Raw genomic sequence first — 15,366 nt, 5'->3', positions numbered from 1 at the left:
TTGTTGCGATGCTTCCTATGTTCTTCCTAATATTTATGATTGTTAGTATCATGTTAGGGTTAAAGATTTGATTTTTAATGCTTAGTGACATGCTAGGGTTTGTTATTATTCTTGTTAGAATTGTAACACCCTAGAAATTTCTTTATTTTAAAATACTTGTTTTGCCTTGTATAAAACTTTAAATAGGAATATCTAAGACATTACCGCCACCGTGAAAACGGTTAAGGCAAATATCAAAGATACACAGCGGAAGACTAATTTTAAAAACCTTTCCAAAACAAACCAACTTGAAAAGATAACCTAACAAAAGTAAAGTTAAAACCAAAATGAGCGAAGTAAAATGAAAATCAACCTACAACTTGGAACCATTAAAGGCCCTTATTAAAAACCAAACCAAATCCAAACTTGATATTAGTTCCACATATAAATATTAGCATAAATAATTAAAGCAGAAACGCATTGTAACTAATATAAACTAGCATGATTCGCTCTTCACTCGTGCCCCATTATGAATATGCCTCAATACCTGAAAAGTTTATCTCTACTTGTCTCCACTACTCTCCATTAAAAATGGGTCATCATAGGGTCAAGATAAAGACATGGCCAAAACACACACAATCAGCAAAGCTGAGTACATAAGCGTAATTAAACATACTAACATGCTTTCACCTATCAACACACACTTACCTCATTGCACCTGTTCACAAGCACACACACCAATCAACGAGACACAATGACTAGACACTAATTAATTCATTTTGCATTGATTACGCATCAAACGGGTTTCCACCTATTAACCTCCCCCAAATAAATTTGAGGTTAACTGGCACGGGAGCTAACCGTGCCAGCGACAAAACCACACAAAGGTGGCGGAATTCCTGCGCATAATAATAATAAATAATAAAAAAGGAATATACAGCGTCCTGTACTCCATTGGAAGTTATGGTTAAATATAAAACCCCATAACCCCCCCCATTGTTCATACTCAAGGTATATACGTTCCAAGAGTTTTGGTGCGTAATCTCTTTCACTTTACGTTATTTACATATTATTAGACTTGGTGATGATTCTCAAAGCATAATAAGTCAATCAACAATAATTACACAATCAAACAAACATACCAATTTAATTCTTGAGTAATTAGTGACCACATATTATTTATTGTTGAACCCTTTTTAATTCTACCTCAGTGTCAAAGACACCTTAAACGCATAATGCGCCAAAAATCCTATCCCACGGTGTTAAAAACACCTTAAGTGCACAAAGGCACCAACATACAATTTATTCCTTGTGTACATAGACACTTATATAGCTCCTTCCTCATGCTTAAAGCATCAATAAAAAATTATTTGAACCATAATAAAATTCTTTTTCAATACTCCAAACATAATTAAACATGTAGTTTAATTAATCATGCCTTCTAACATGCCATAAATAAAAATGTGGTTCAAACACAACATGCCAAAATATAATTTTCCAATCTATAACCATCACAAATAATTCATACTTCACAATTTAATCACAAACACCATAAATTCACAATTCCATACATAAACCTTAGCATGATACTACTTGTAATTGATTGAAATCCAACCTAGCATGATTCTACATCATCAAGATATGCTAAGTACGCGTACGTACCTCAAATAAACTCTTAAAATAATTGAGTACTCTACAACAATTCTCGAACCAAGTCTCCTACATAAAGGGACAATAATACTATATTAATTACTCTTGTATACACAATTTCCAGCAACTTAAACTCACTTTAAATAACTTATAATAATCTGAAAATTATTTAAAAACCCCTAATTAAACTCCTTTTTAATGGATAATCACACCCTTTTATTAAAAATCACAATTATACTACTTTAAATAAAATTCAAACATTTTAAACTAATAAAAAATCCTTTAAAACTTCATCAAAATACATCTTTATACTTAAATTATCCATAGAAACATTAAATTATCTCTTACCCCTTTTAAACTCAAAGATAAAATTTAAAGCATAAAAAAAAACTTCGTTAAAAATCAAAAACTGCTCGAAAATCGTATTTAGAGGCTGAATTTGGCCACGAGAGGGTAGTGCTCACTACCAAAGCTAGTGAGTCTTTCTTAAAACTTTGTTTCCACTCGAAAAACACTACTTTTTTTTATCAAAATCGAAGTAGTTTAGAACCTGATCGGGATTAAAACGAGATTAATATTAACGAACGGAAATCTAATTATTAAAACATGAATTTGCGTATTCAAAATAAATCTGGAATTAAGTTAAACTAATAAGTAGTTATCATCACCAAAATTTCAAAACATCATTACTATAAAATCCCTAAATCAATATATTCATAAAAACCCTAAAATCATGATTTTGAATAATTAAAAACCCTAGGTTATAAAATTTACAAAATCTGAAAATTATAAAGTTCAATCATCAAAATACAATTTGATACTAGTTAAATTAATTTCAAACAATAAAATCAAATCCATAAATCAATAATTATAATTACACAAATTAATAAAACAAAGGAGAGAGAAAATAAGACTAACCTTTTTGTGTGGGAAATTTTTGGGGATTCATGGGGTATTTATAGAGTAAAAAGTGTAGGGTTAAGTTTGGGCTTATAAAAATGTGGGCTTGAGTTATGGGATAGGGCTTAACTTATGGGTGGAATGGGTTATTCCAATAAGAGTATGTAGGAATAATTTACATTGCCCAATAACTAATAAATGTTTGGCCCAAAACTTATTTTACTTTTATAAAACTTTATATTTAAAATACTTTAACCCTTTAAAATATTTAATTAAGCCCTTGACAATACATTTTATTAATACTTAAATACTTTATAAAAATACATAAAAATACGGGGTATTACAAGTATCATGCCTAGGATCTTACTATTATTATGCTTTAATATTAACGTGAACATGATTATAATTGTTATAATTTATGATGATTATGAATATTATTATTATTATTATTATGAATATTATTATTATTATTATTATTATTATTATTATTATTTTGATGATGATTATTTTATTTATGATTATAATTATCACTATTATAATTTATTTTTATGATGATATTGATTATTTATTATGTTGCTTGATTTTTATTTATTGCTTGATCACGCCTTTTTATGCATGTTAAAGGAAATTTGGTACTTGTAATCACGCTTAATAAGATAATTAATAATCTTGTTTAGGGTTAATGTGATTATAATTCAAATGATCGCCAATAATAGATTTATTTGTGCATTATATTCAACCAACATAGGTTAAACAGGTTTAGGGTTAAACCTATTGATTGCATGTTAATTAGAAAGCGCACATGAATACGATCAGAATAAAGTAGAAGCCTATTATTAGGGCAGGTTCAATCTCTTTTAGGTTGGATTTGTACTTTCATCCCCGAACCCTTATTTGGTTCTAGACCTTATGGAGTTGACGATCTCTTGGATCGTTAAGGGGTGTAACCTTCACCTCGTGAACGGTTTACAAGTTCCTAAAACTTGTTGGCGACTCTTTTGCTCTATCTTCTTCTCTTTTGGACGCCACCGTACTTTAGTGTATGATCACAGTGGGGTTCAAGCTAGTGGGATTTTAAAGGCTTGAAATTATTCCCTACAATCATCCTCAAATTTTAGAGTTAAATATAGTAAATATTTGTTGTATGGTCAAAGGAGATAATTATTTCCTAAATTATAGACTATAGTTCCTTAGTATATTGTCATATATATTATAGTCAAAGGAAATAATTAGCTTGATAAAAATGATAATTATCTATTTATAGTTAGTTGAACCCTAAATATGACCTGATTTGGAAATGACCTGACCTGATTATAACCTGCAAATTATTGACTTGAACATAACCCGACTTGAATACGAGAATGACCAGGGCCGTAGCTGACCCAGGGAAACCGGGGCACCTGCCCAGGGCCCACGGATCGAGAGGGCCCAGTTTTTATTAGCTTTTAAGTAAATAACTTACATTTATATAAATTATGCGGTCATGTTAGTTATATATTTTCTTGTGGCCTGGTGGTAGAGTAACCTATATTCAACTCGGCAGCTCTTGGGTTCGAGACTCAACAACTTCACTTTAGTTATCTTTTTGAGTTTTTTTTTCCTTTATCAAGGAACCAACTTCGTATCGTTATAAACCATAAAAAATGTATGTAGTACTTAAGCTTTTATTTTATTTATTCTTCATTTTCTTTATTAAGAAGACGAGAACACATTTTTTTTCTTCTGTCTTATTACAAAGACCAAACTAATTATACTACCAAAGACCCACTAAAATTGGATATGAACTTCAATATATATTGTTTAAACATTTGAAATTTTATCTAATTTGAAAGGTACGTACTTTAGTTCATATTCCAATACTATTCCTATTCATATGTTTTTCATTTAATAATTCATCATTTAAATAATGGAGAGAAATACAACTATAATTTTAAATTTTTTGTTCTATTATTTTAAATATGTTTGTACCAATATTAATTTTTGTTATAATAAGAGAATTATTTAGATATTGGATCATGAAGAAATTAACGATCAATTTCATTTACGGGAGAGGGATGACCTTAATGTTATTTTATTGTTGGTAGATGAGACATTTGTATCTACATGAAGTTGTCCACGATAATAGATAGTAGTATGTATTTACAACATACAATTTTTTTTAAAACAAATTGATTATTATACTTTTAGGATTACAACATGTAAAATTAGATTATTTGTTCAAAAAAGCAATAAAAATGAACATATTTCTTATAAGAAAATTATGTTAATATAAAGGGCCCCAATAAATTTTTTCCCCCCCGGGCCTCCAAAATCTCAGAAACGGCCCTGGAATGACCCGACTTGGAAATGACCTCACTTGGGCAAATTATTGACTTGAACCGAAGCCGACTTGAACCCGAGAATGACTCGACTTTAAAATGACCTGACCTGATTATAATCCGCAAATTATTGACTTGAACCGAACCCGAGAATGACCCGACCTGATTCTAACCCGCAAATTATTGACTTGAACTGAATTTGACTAGAACCCGAGAATTACCTTAACCTGTTTTAACCTATGAAAACCCGAATTAAACCCGACTTATTGTTCACCCGACCCGAATGTAATCTGACCTGTTATTAACCCGACCTAACCCGACCCAAACTCGATAAGAAGTATGACCCGACTCAAGCATGACCAACCCAAACCCGACCCGCATAGGTTATGGAATTAATCTGAATTGATCCGACCCACTCTTACCCGACCCGTTTACCCGAATTGACAGCTCTAGTTACATATTTAGATAGGGTCATAGGTTAATGGTTTCCGTCTCTATGTCATCTTATGTACTCCGTATTCGTACTTTTTAATCCAGAGTTTTTTTTTATGCAAACGAAGGTAAATAAATTAGCCAAACAACAAAAACATTTACACCACCATACGTGGCAAAGCCACACCCACCATATCCTCCCAAAGAGTGTTCTTTATTTCGATCGGAGGATCATCGAAATAAACCACACTCTCTTGAAGGCCAACTCCTAGATTAGCGAGTTTATCCGCCGCTCTATTCCCTTCCCTAAAACAATGACAAATATTAAAGGACGAAAAGAAACTACAAAGACTACGACAGTTGTTGATGATGTGCACGCTTTCCCCCTGCTGCTGGGTTGCATTGGTGATAGCTTCTACACAAGATTTGTTGTCCATTTGAACTACTAGCCTCGTGATCCCCATTTGTTTTTCCATTTTCAGTCCTTGCTCCAAGGCTAATAATTCAGCACGAAAGGCATGACAGACACCAAAGTTAGCTGCCAACCCCTTTATAAATTTGCCTTCCTCATTACGGATAACACCACCTCCTCCAGCTAGTCCTGGGGAACCCTTCGCTGCCCCATCAGTGTTTAAAGACCACCAGCCAGAGGGAGGAGCAAGCCAACGAATTTGTACTTCTTGTCGAGGTTTAGGTGCCCTCAATCTGCATTGAACATGGTCCCTGGGAGAAGAAAACACAGTTTTCCCCCTAATGAACGCCCCTGCATCAGTTGGAATCTCATCCTTTCTTCCAAACATACAATTGTTTCTCCAACGCCATATCCACCAAATAGTTGTTGCAAAACATGTTGGCCATTTTTCAGAGTAAATGAGTCCATTAGCTTCTAAATTCCTGACAATCCAGTGAGTTAAATCCCCATTAAAAGATGAGGGATACCCTGCAGCACTTCCCACCCCCTTCCAAATTTCACGAGAAACAGGACAATCTCGCAAAAGGTGAATTAAAGTCTCATCAGATCTAAGGTTACATCTTTGACACCTAGCATCATCAGTTAAATGTCTTCGTCGCCTATTCTCATTGCACAATACCCTATCATGTAGAGCTAGCCATAAGAAAGTTTGAGCTCTTTGTTGAATTGGAGTTTTCCAAGCCAATTCCCACTTGGGATCTCTTGGAATGATATCATCATCACGCATCAAATTCATGGCATTTTTTACAGAAAATTTGCCATTGCTCGAACCCTTCCAATATCTCAAATCAGTTGCATCTGCACTCTCTACGACAGAATGAGCAGCAATTTGCTTCAAAGGCAGATCAGGTAAGAGATGGGCAAACAAATCCCATCTCCAACCAATCCCCTGCTCCCACATTTCTTCAACGATTGCACCTTCAATTGAGCTTGGTATTGCAGCAGTAGCTAGCTCACGAAGAGGTTGATCCGTTGCCTAGCAATGCTCCCAAAATAATGTTGTGCGACCATTCCCGATTGCAACTTGAGAACCTTTTTTAATCCAAGCCGTATTGTCTGTTATACCTCGCCATACATTTGACATCGAAGAGGTTGGCATAAACATATCTATGTCGCACCTACCACGACAATACTTGGCTCGAAGGACTCTCGACCAAAGTGCTTGAGGTTCTTTTAGTACTCTCTGTTTCGGGGTTTTCTCATGTCCTGCGGGAGAGTTACAATTTCGAAACTGGAACCGGACGCCTGTACCTGCAAAATAAACGGATGCTCCGGATGATTGGAGATCCGCCTCCGACGGTCAAGTTAGTACTTGATTAAGGAGTAATTAATGCGGAAATTAAAGTGATTGGGTCTCTCTAGGTGAGAGTGTTTAATGTGTGTAATATGCTTTTTAGCGTGTAATCTCCCTTAATGAGGATTAAGGGAGGTATTTATAACCTCGGGAAACGTGTCAGTCTAGGTTTAGGTTAACCTTGGGCTGATTGGGCTTCCCTCGGAAGTTGGGCCTAGGTGACCGGTTATCCCAGGTGTCATGGGAAGGACACGTGTCGTGTCGTAATTGGTCCATGGTGGATGGATCATTGCTTGACACGTGGCAGGCTCCTATTGGCCCATGTGACGGACACATGGCGGAACCTGATTGGTCCACTTGTCAGATGGTGATTGGTGGGGAAAAATCCCCTAATCATTTGCCCCTCACAGGTGGCACGTGACTGGTCACGTGTTACCTGTGACAGGTCTCGCCCTGTAACAGGCGACGGCCTGCTACAGGTGTCACTCGGCGAGAGGCCGAGAGATTCTCCCGCCAAAATTTTGAATTCTGGAAGTGACCCTTCGCCTTCTCACTTCGCCTATATAAAGGAGTGTTGACTTCGGTCATTTTCACACTTGAAAACTTTGTGAGAGAACATTCGGACCCCTGAACTTGCTCTGACATTTTGGACCCTTTCTGCCTACCGCCTGCTCTGACAAGCCGACTGCAAAGGATTTTCAGAACTTCATCAATCGTCACTCGTTCAGGTAACCGTCGGTTCTCTTACTCTTAATTTTCTCTTTACTTTATTCTTTTTTGAAATGGCACCACGGAAGCACACGACACGACCTAGGTTAGTGATCAGCCGGTCACCGGGGACGGATGAATCTAGGACTAGGAGAGCCGCCTGCCCTTTTCTGGACCCATCTTTGCCCTTTATACAAAGTCCGACTGTATCTGTGTCTATGCAGAGCATGATGGCCAGAACAAAAAAGACTGCCAGGATCTCAAACTCAGACGGCTCCTCCCACAGGGTGCCGATTAGTGAAACATCTGACCAGGCGCCAGATGTGGAAGTGAAACAAAGCGGCTTGAAAGCCGGCAGTTCTGAGGGAGGAGTCAAAGTGACCCATTCCCATTTTACAGTTGACAATTCTACATTCTCTCCTGCTCCTTTTAAAGGAGAGGAGGCGGGCCCCTCCGGGAGAGGGGAAGAGTCGTCCTCTTCGGACTCGTCAGAGGACGATTCCGAGTCTAGCTCTTCTGGCAATTGAGAAGGGGGATGATTGGGCGGAGCCATCCGCCTCTCACCGAGAGCAAAATACCCCCTACTAATGCACGGTACCTCGGGGCCGGATCACGGCCATGCAAGAGAAAGTGGAGAGCTTTATCGCAAACCACACAATGGGCCCCGGCTTTTTAGTGTTCGTGCCGGATCCAGAAGACACAGTCGTATGGCCGGCTGGTACCAGTTATGATGGCGCCTGCTTTGGCTGCTACGAGGCGGCCATCAAGGCTGGGCTGCGCTTCCCACTACATCCAGCTGTTTAGAGGATCTAGGATGGGTATGAGTTGGGGTTATGGCAGTTAGCCCCGAACTCCTGGGTCAACGTACTCGGCTATGTGGCCGGGTGCGAACTGCACGGGGTGGAGCCGAGCTTCGAGGCTTTCGCCCACATGAACTACCTCAGCCGGACCCCTAAGGCAGGCGGTACCGGCTGGTATCAATTAACGAGCCACAGAGGCTACCTCATGACAAGAGGTAAAGCAAACAAGTGGAAGGACTGGCGAAGCACCTTCCTTATCATTGAGAGTTCAGACACAGAGCTGAACAAGCGCTTCAACAGGTGGAACAGGAATCCGCCTCTTCTTGCAGGCGGCCGCAGCATGCCGCCTGTTCCCCCCAAAGCTAAGAAAGAGATCCTAGACAAAGGACTCTTTAAAGTAGAGTCGAGGGTCGACTCTACTTCAGGGGTACGAGAGCAAGTACCCCTGCACTGTGTCCCGAGCTTCAAATGGCTCTACGACGAGTACTTTTTGGCCGCCTGTGGCCTCAGCAGTCGGTGCTCAAGAGGTAGCCGGCCTGTCGAATACTCTGTTGTTCCATGCCTTTCTTGTTATGACTTTTATTAACTTTGCTATTTGTTTTTGCAGCGGACGCCATGAGCAAAATTACCGCCTCCAAGACTGCGGCGGCCATGTTGCGGGCCTCCATCATGCAACAGTCTTCAACCGACTCCCCCAACAAGGGGGCACCCTTGGTGTGCTTCGAACCTTTCACCCTCTTTTTGGAGTTGTGTTTATGCATATACTGACTTTTCTTCTTTTTTAGACGAGCGCTCCAAGAGCTTCTTCTTCCCAACAGCCGGACCCCAAGGCCCGGAGGACGACTGTTGCGAGCTCTCCTGGTTCTGCCAGGAAACATGTGGCGGCTGAGAAACAGCCGGCCACTTCTTCTAAAACTCCAGCTGGGCCACCTAGAAGTATGAAATTATCCTTGTAAATTTTAGACTTGCTCCCTTCTTTACTAGGTTTAATCCGTTTGTTTATGCTTGATGCAGCTGGCCCTCAGGAGCCTGACTTGGTCGAGGTGGCCAAGTCTATGATCAAGGCCGTTCCTCCAGCTGAAAGGGAGGCGGTCAGGGGTGTCGGCACCCTTGACCTAGACGGGATTGCAGGGGTCCTTGCTGAGGTATACTTAGCATATTTTTGAGTATTTGAATTCCAGGACGCCTGTTTTCTTTTTTGTTTGGAAACTGACGCATGTTCCCCTTTTTACTTAGACCCTGCTCCGAGTGAACGGCCTTCGCAAGCCGCTTGACCGGAAGAACAAAGAGGTAAAGGCTGCAAAAGCTATGGCCGCCTCTGACTGTGATAAGGCAATGTTTCAAATTGCCCAAAATGAAGTTCTGACCATTGATATTCTTTATTATCAGGCGCAGGCTACCGCCGCTATCCGGGCTCAGTTAGAGGCGGCCCAGAAGAGGAATAGCGAGCTGGAGGCGACCATCAACAACCTCAAGGCCGAGCTGAGACCTCTTCGCCAAAAGATGTCCTCATACGAAACCTTGGAGAAATCCTTGGCGAGCGTAAAGGTACGCCTGGTGACCCAGGAGAAGAGTCTTACTCAGGAGCTCTCGGAAAAGGTCGAGCAAGAAAAGAAAGAGCTGGTCCGGGAGATGATGGAAGACTCTGCTCAAATCCAGCGCATGACTTGGGGCCGCCTCTTCTCCAATGCCGACTTTGCCTCATGGGAAAAAACGTACCGCCAGTGTTCTGATAGATATAATCAGGAGATCCTGGCGGCTGCTGAGGAAGAGGCGTTGGAGGAGGAGGAGGAGCCGGTAGTGGCGCTTGTGCCGCTTGGGGGTAATGCATCAAAGAAGGATGCAGCTGAAGCCGAGTCCAGCAAGAAGAGTGCTGACCAGGCGGCAGCTGCTGATATTGAAGATCTGCCCCCTTCTTAAGCTTTATGTCTTCTTCCCACGGCCTGCGTGTCGTTTGTTTGTGTTTACCCGGCCAGGGGGCCGGGGCTCTGAATATTTTGCCGGTCTTTAATGACCGGCTTCTTTTTAATGAATTTTTTTGTTTTGCTTCAAATTTGTTTAAGTATTGAATATTCTGCTATCCAATTGTACACTATACCGACTGTTTTACATGGCCGATAGTTGCAGACAGGTACGGATAGTTAGTCACGCCGCCTATGCCCCTGGACGACTGGTTGTCTGTTTTCAGGCTAGACGATCAGTCGGCCATTTATCCAATCAGTATTCGAACCATTTTAAAGACTGGATCCCCTTTAGGCAGGCGGTCCTGTCATTTGTAAAATTAACCAAGTAGGAAAGTGGTTTGACCAAGTAAACATGATTGTTACCTAGTCGCCAAGTAACTGAGTAGTAGAGGTATTAAGCGGTTGATACCGGTTTTTCCCCTTTATTCGCCAATGTTTGTTGGCTTTTAACTCATAGGTTGTTAACCTAGCAAGAGTAGTGGTTGAGAGCCCCTGTTTGCTAAAAACAGGCGGACGACTCATACCTTTTAGGCTCCATACTAAGTTTGAGAGAGTGACTATGAGTTAACTTTGGAGTTACTCAGTCGCCGTCACTCCTGCTTGAGTAGTAAAGGTACCAGGCGGCAGAGGCCGGCTGAACCTTTTGATTCGCCAATGTTTGTTGGCTATTAACTCAAGAGGTACCCCCTGCATTTATCCAAGTAATACAGGCGGTCATCTGACTCAGATGTCAACTGTTACCACTGGTTTGGTTAGTGATAGAGTTATCCTTGTCTCAAAAACGGCTACGTGGTTGCCCTTGGGGACAGTCGTATAGGTGTCGTGTAATTAGTTTATAGAGCAATGTTCCACCCAAAAGGGAGCTGGTCTCTGCGACGAATTTCATCCGGAGGGATGCCGCCGGACGCCTGCTATGATGTTGGGACAGGTCGTATTAGTTTTGAAGATTTGATCAGTTGGCTTGGCGCCTGGTCTGATCATTCGGCTTGTGGCCTTGGTTAGTTCTTGGTGAACGTAGGTGCTAAGTAAAAGGAGGGTAGCCGCCTGTTTAGGCACAGGGTCGGCCAGGCCCTGATCATTTTTAGTTAAGTATAAGGGGGGTGGTTGTGTGTTTGGAACCAGTCGGCCCTCTTTTATGGAGAGTAGCCGACTATATGTCCAGACGGCATGCCCCTATGGTGATAGAGTAAAATATTCAATGGAGAGTAGCCGACTGTAAAGGTACAGGCGGCATGCCCCTCTGAAGATAGAGTAAAATACTCAATGGAGAGTAGCCGACTGTAAAGGTACAGACGGCATGCCCCTCTGAAGATAGAGTAAAATACTCAATGGAGAGTAGCCGACTGTAAAGGTACAGGCGGCATGCCCCTCTTAAGTAAGAATAAAAACCGAGTATGGAGAGTAGCCGACTGTTTGTTAGTAGGCGTGCCCCTCTTAGTACAAAATTGAATATTAAGTATGCAAACTTTTATTAAGTAGCCCTTGACTATTTACATCATTCAAAAGAAATATTTCTTAAGATTATCTACATTCCAAGTTCGAGGCAACGGTTGTCCGTCTGGTGTTCCCAGACGGTAGGTACCGTCCCTGACCTCTTCACAGATTCGGTAGGGTCCTTCCCAGTTGGGAGTTAGTTTTCCAGACTCATTAGCCCTACCAACTGCTTCCATTTTTCTAAGTACAAAGTCCCCCACTTTGAGTGGACGCCTGTGTACTTTTTTGTTGTATGATCTAGTCATTCTCAGGCGGTAAATTTCATGGCGCAAAACAGCATTGCCCCTCCTTTCAGGAAGTGAGTCTAATGCCAGGCGCATGGCTTCCCAGTTAGCCTCTTCGTCATATAGCATTACTCGAAGAGTCGGCTCGTAGTGTTCTATTGGAAGAACAGCTTCCGCACCATAAGTTAGGAGGAATGGAGTTTCTCCAGTCGCCCCTTTTTCAGTCGTCCTAATGGCCCAGAGAACATGTGGTAATTCATCCGCCCATAGGCCGCCTGCTCGTTCAATCTTTTTCTTGAGACCGTCTGAGATGATTTTATTAAAGGCTTCTACCTGGCCGTTTGCTTGTGGACGGCCGACAGATGCAAAGTAGTGTGCAATTCCTTGGTCACCCAACCAGCTTTTGAGAACAGACGTCTCAAATTGGGGACCATTATCAAAAACCATAGACATGGGAACCCCGAACCGAGTGATGACATTTTTCCAAATGAATGAAATTACATCCTTCGTCTTGATTCCCTTTACACCTTCCGCCTCTACCCATTTAGTGAAGTAGTCGACGGCAACAAGTATGTACCTCCTTCCGCCTGTAGCAGGCGTATATGGACCCAGAATATCCATGCCCCACTTAGCAAACGGTAGTGGGCTATGAATGGTAGTGAGGTCAGTAGCCGGACGGTGAATTAGCTTGCCAAACCTTTGGCACTTGTCACATTTTTTCACCATCATCATCGCATCTGCTTCTAAAGTAGGCCAAAAGTAGCCCTGCCGCCTTGCCCGTTGAGCAAGCGTCCTACCGCCTATATGGGAAGCACAGTAACCAGAGTGAAGATCGTCCAGTATCTCTCGTCCCTTTTCTGGAGTAACACACTTTAAGAAAGGTTGAAGGTACCCCCTTTTGTGAAGTTCTCCCTTTATTATTTCAAAACTGGTTGCTCGTTTTTTCAGTGCTGCCGCCTGTTGATGATCATCCGGCAGGGTACCGTTTGTCAGATATGCCCTGATTGGATCCATCCAGGTTGAGCTTCTGTCTAGGATTCTAATAGGGTCTTCCTCGATGCTTCTCTTCTCCATTACTTCCCAAAAAACAGTTCGAGGAGTATCACAGGAGGCGGATGATGCTAATTTTGACAGTGCATCCGCCTGGTTGTTTTCGGATCTCGGCACTTGGGTCAGATGGAAATCCTCAAGGGAGCCGACTGCTTGTCGGACCGCCTGTAAATACTTGATCATGGCCGGATGGGTTGCTTCGTATTCGCCATTGTACTGACTCACTATCAATTGTGAATCGGAACAGGCGTCTATTTTTCTTGCTCCTGCCGCCTTGCACATGCGGATTCCGGCTAGTAAAGCTTCATATTCTGCCTCATTGTTTGAGGCCTGAAAACTGAAGCGTAAAGCATACTCGTACCTGTCGCCCTCTGGCGACTGACATATGACGCCTGCTCCACAACCATTTGAAGTAGAGCTTCCGTCCACATATACCTTCCAGACTTGGTCTGTAACTTGAGAGTCAGGAGGACGAGTCATCTCAACAATAAAGTCAGCAAAGGCTTGCCCCTTCACTGCTTTTCTAGGCTCGAAGGTAACTTCGAGGCTCTGTATTTCTAAGGCCCATTTGATCATTCGGCCTGACGACTCCATGATGGTCAGTGGCCGCTTGATAGGTTGGTCTGTATACACGACGACTGCATGTGCCAAAAAGTAGGGCTTCAATTTTTTAACAGCCATGAAGAGTGCAAGACCAAATTTCTCCACTAAGGGATACCTCAACTCAGCATTTTTCAGTACGTGACTGACAAAGTAGACCGGGAGCTGACAACCGTCTCTTTCAGCAAGGAGAACAGCGCTTAACGTATGATCAGAGACGGCCAGGTACATGTAGAGTACTTCTTTGGGCAAAGGGCTGACCAGCCTCGGCAAGGAATGCAAGTGAACTTTCAATTTCTGGAAGGCCGCCTCAGCATCCGGCCCCCATTCAAACCTTGCCTTTTTCTTAATTGCCTGGAAAAAGTATAGGCATTTGTCGCCTGATCGGCTTAGAAATCTTCCCAAGGCCGCCAGACAACCTGTTAACTTCTGAACCTCTCGGATGGTACGAGGCGACTGCATGTCAATGACCGCCTGCACCTTTTCAGGGTTCGCCTCTATTCCTCTCTGATTGATAAGGAATCCGAGAAATTTCCCAGACTCAACTCCAAAGACACATTTCTTGGGATTGAGCATGACATGGTGCCGCCTGAGTGTGGCGAAAGTTTCTCGGAGGTCCGACAGATGATCTTTCTGAAGTTTTGACTTGACAATCATATCATCAATATATGCCTCGACATTTCTCCCAATTTGATCAAAGAACACAGTGTTTATCATACGCTGGAAAGTGGCCGGGGCATTCTTAAGACCAAACGGCATGACCGTGTAACAGTATAACCCCTGATCAGTGACGAAGGCCGTCTTCTCCTGATCTTTCTTCCATAAAGGAATTTGATGGAAACCAGAGTAGGCGTCCATAAAGCTCATCAAAGCATGGCCGGCTGTTGAGTCGACCAGGTTATCAATTTTAGGCAGAGGGTAACTGTCTTTGGGGCACGCCTTGTTTAAATCTGTGTAGTCTACACACATTCGCCAGGTGCCATTCGTCTTTTTAACAAGCACCAAATTTGCAACCCAGTCTGGGAAGTAACATTGCCGAATGAACCCTGCATCAAGTAATTTTTTAACTTCGGCGGCTGCCGCCTGACTTCTTTCTTCGCCATGGTTTCGCTTCTTCTGCCGTACCGGCTTCTTTTTCGGTTCCACGGCCAGTTTATGTACCGCCAGATCAGGACTAATGTCTGGCATTTCATGGACTTCGAATGCAAAGATGTCCTTGTATTCTTTCAATAGTTTGTGAAAGTCGTCAACCAGGACTCTCAGAGCAGTCGTCCCAACTTTGACTGTTCGCTCAGGACGTGAATCGTCTAAGATCAAGTCCGTATGCTCACCAGCCGGCTGAGGGCGGAATTCATCCGACCGCTCCTTTGCCAATGATTGCTATTTTCTGTCTTTTCTTGCGGCCCCCGTCTGGGATGCCTTTCTCTTCTTGCCGCCTGCTTCTTGAACAGGCGCACTCTCCTTGACATTGTCAAGGTCTA

This window comes from Chenopodium quinoa, unplaced genomic scaffold (assembly GCF_001683475.1).
Source record: "Chenopodium quinoa cultivar QQ74 unplaced genomic scaffold, ASM168347v1, whole genome shotgun sequence".
Lineage (NCBI taxonomy): Eukaryota > Viridiplantae > Streptophyta > Magnoliopsida > Caryophyllales > Amaranthaceae > Chenopodium > Chenopodium quinoa.
This window is presented reverse-complemented; position numbering follows the sequence as displayed.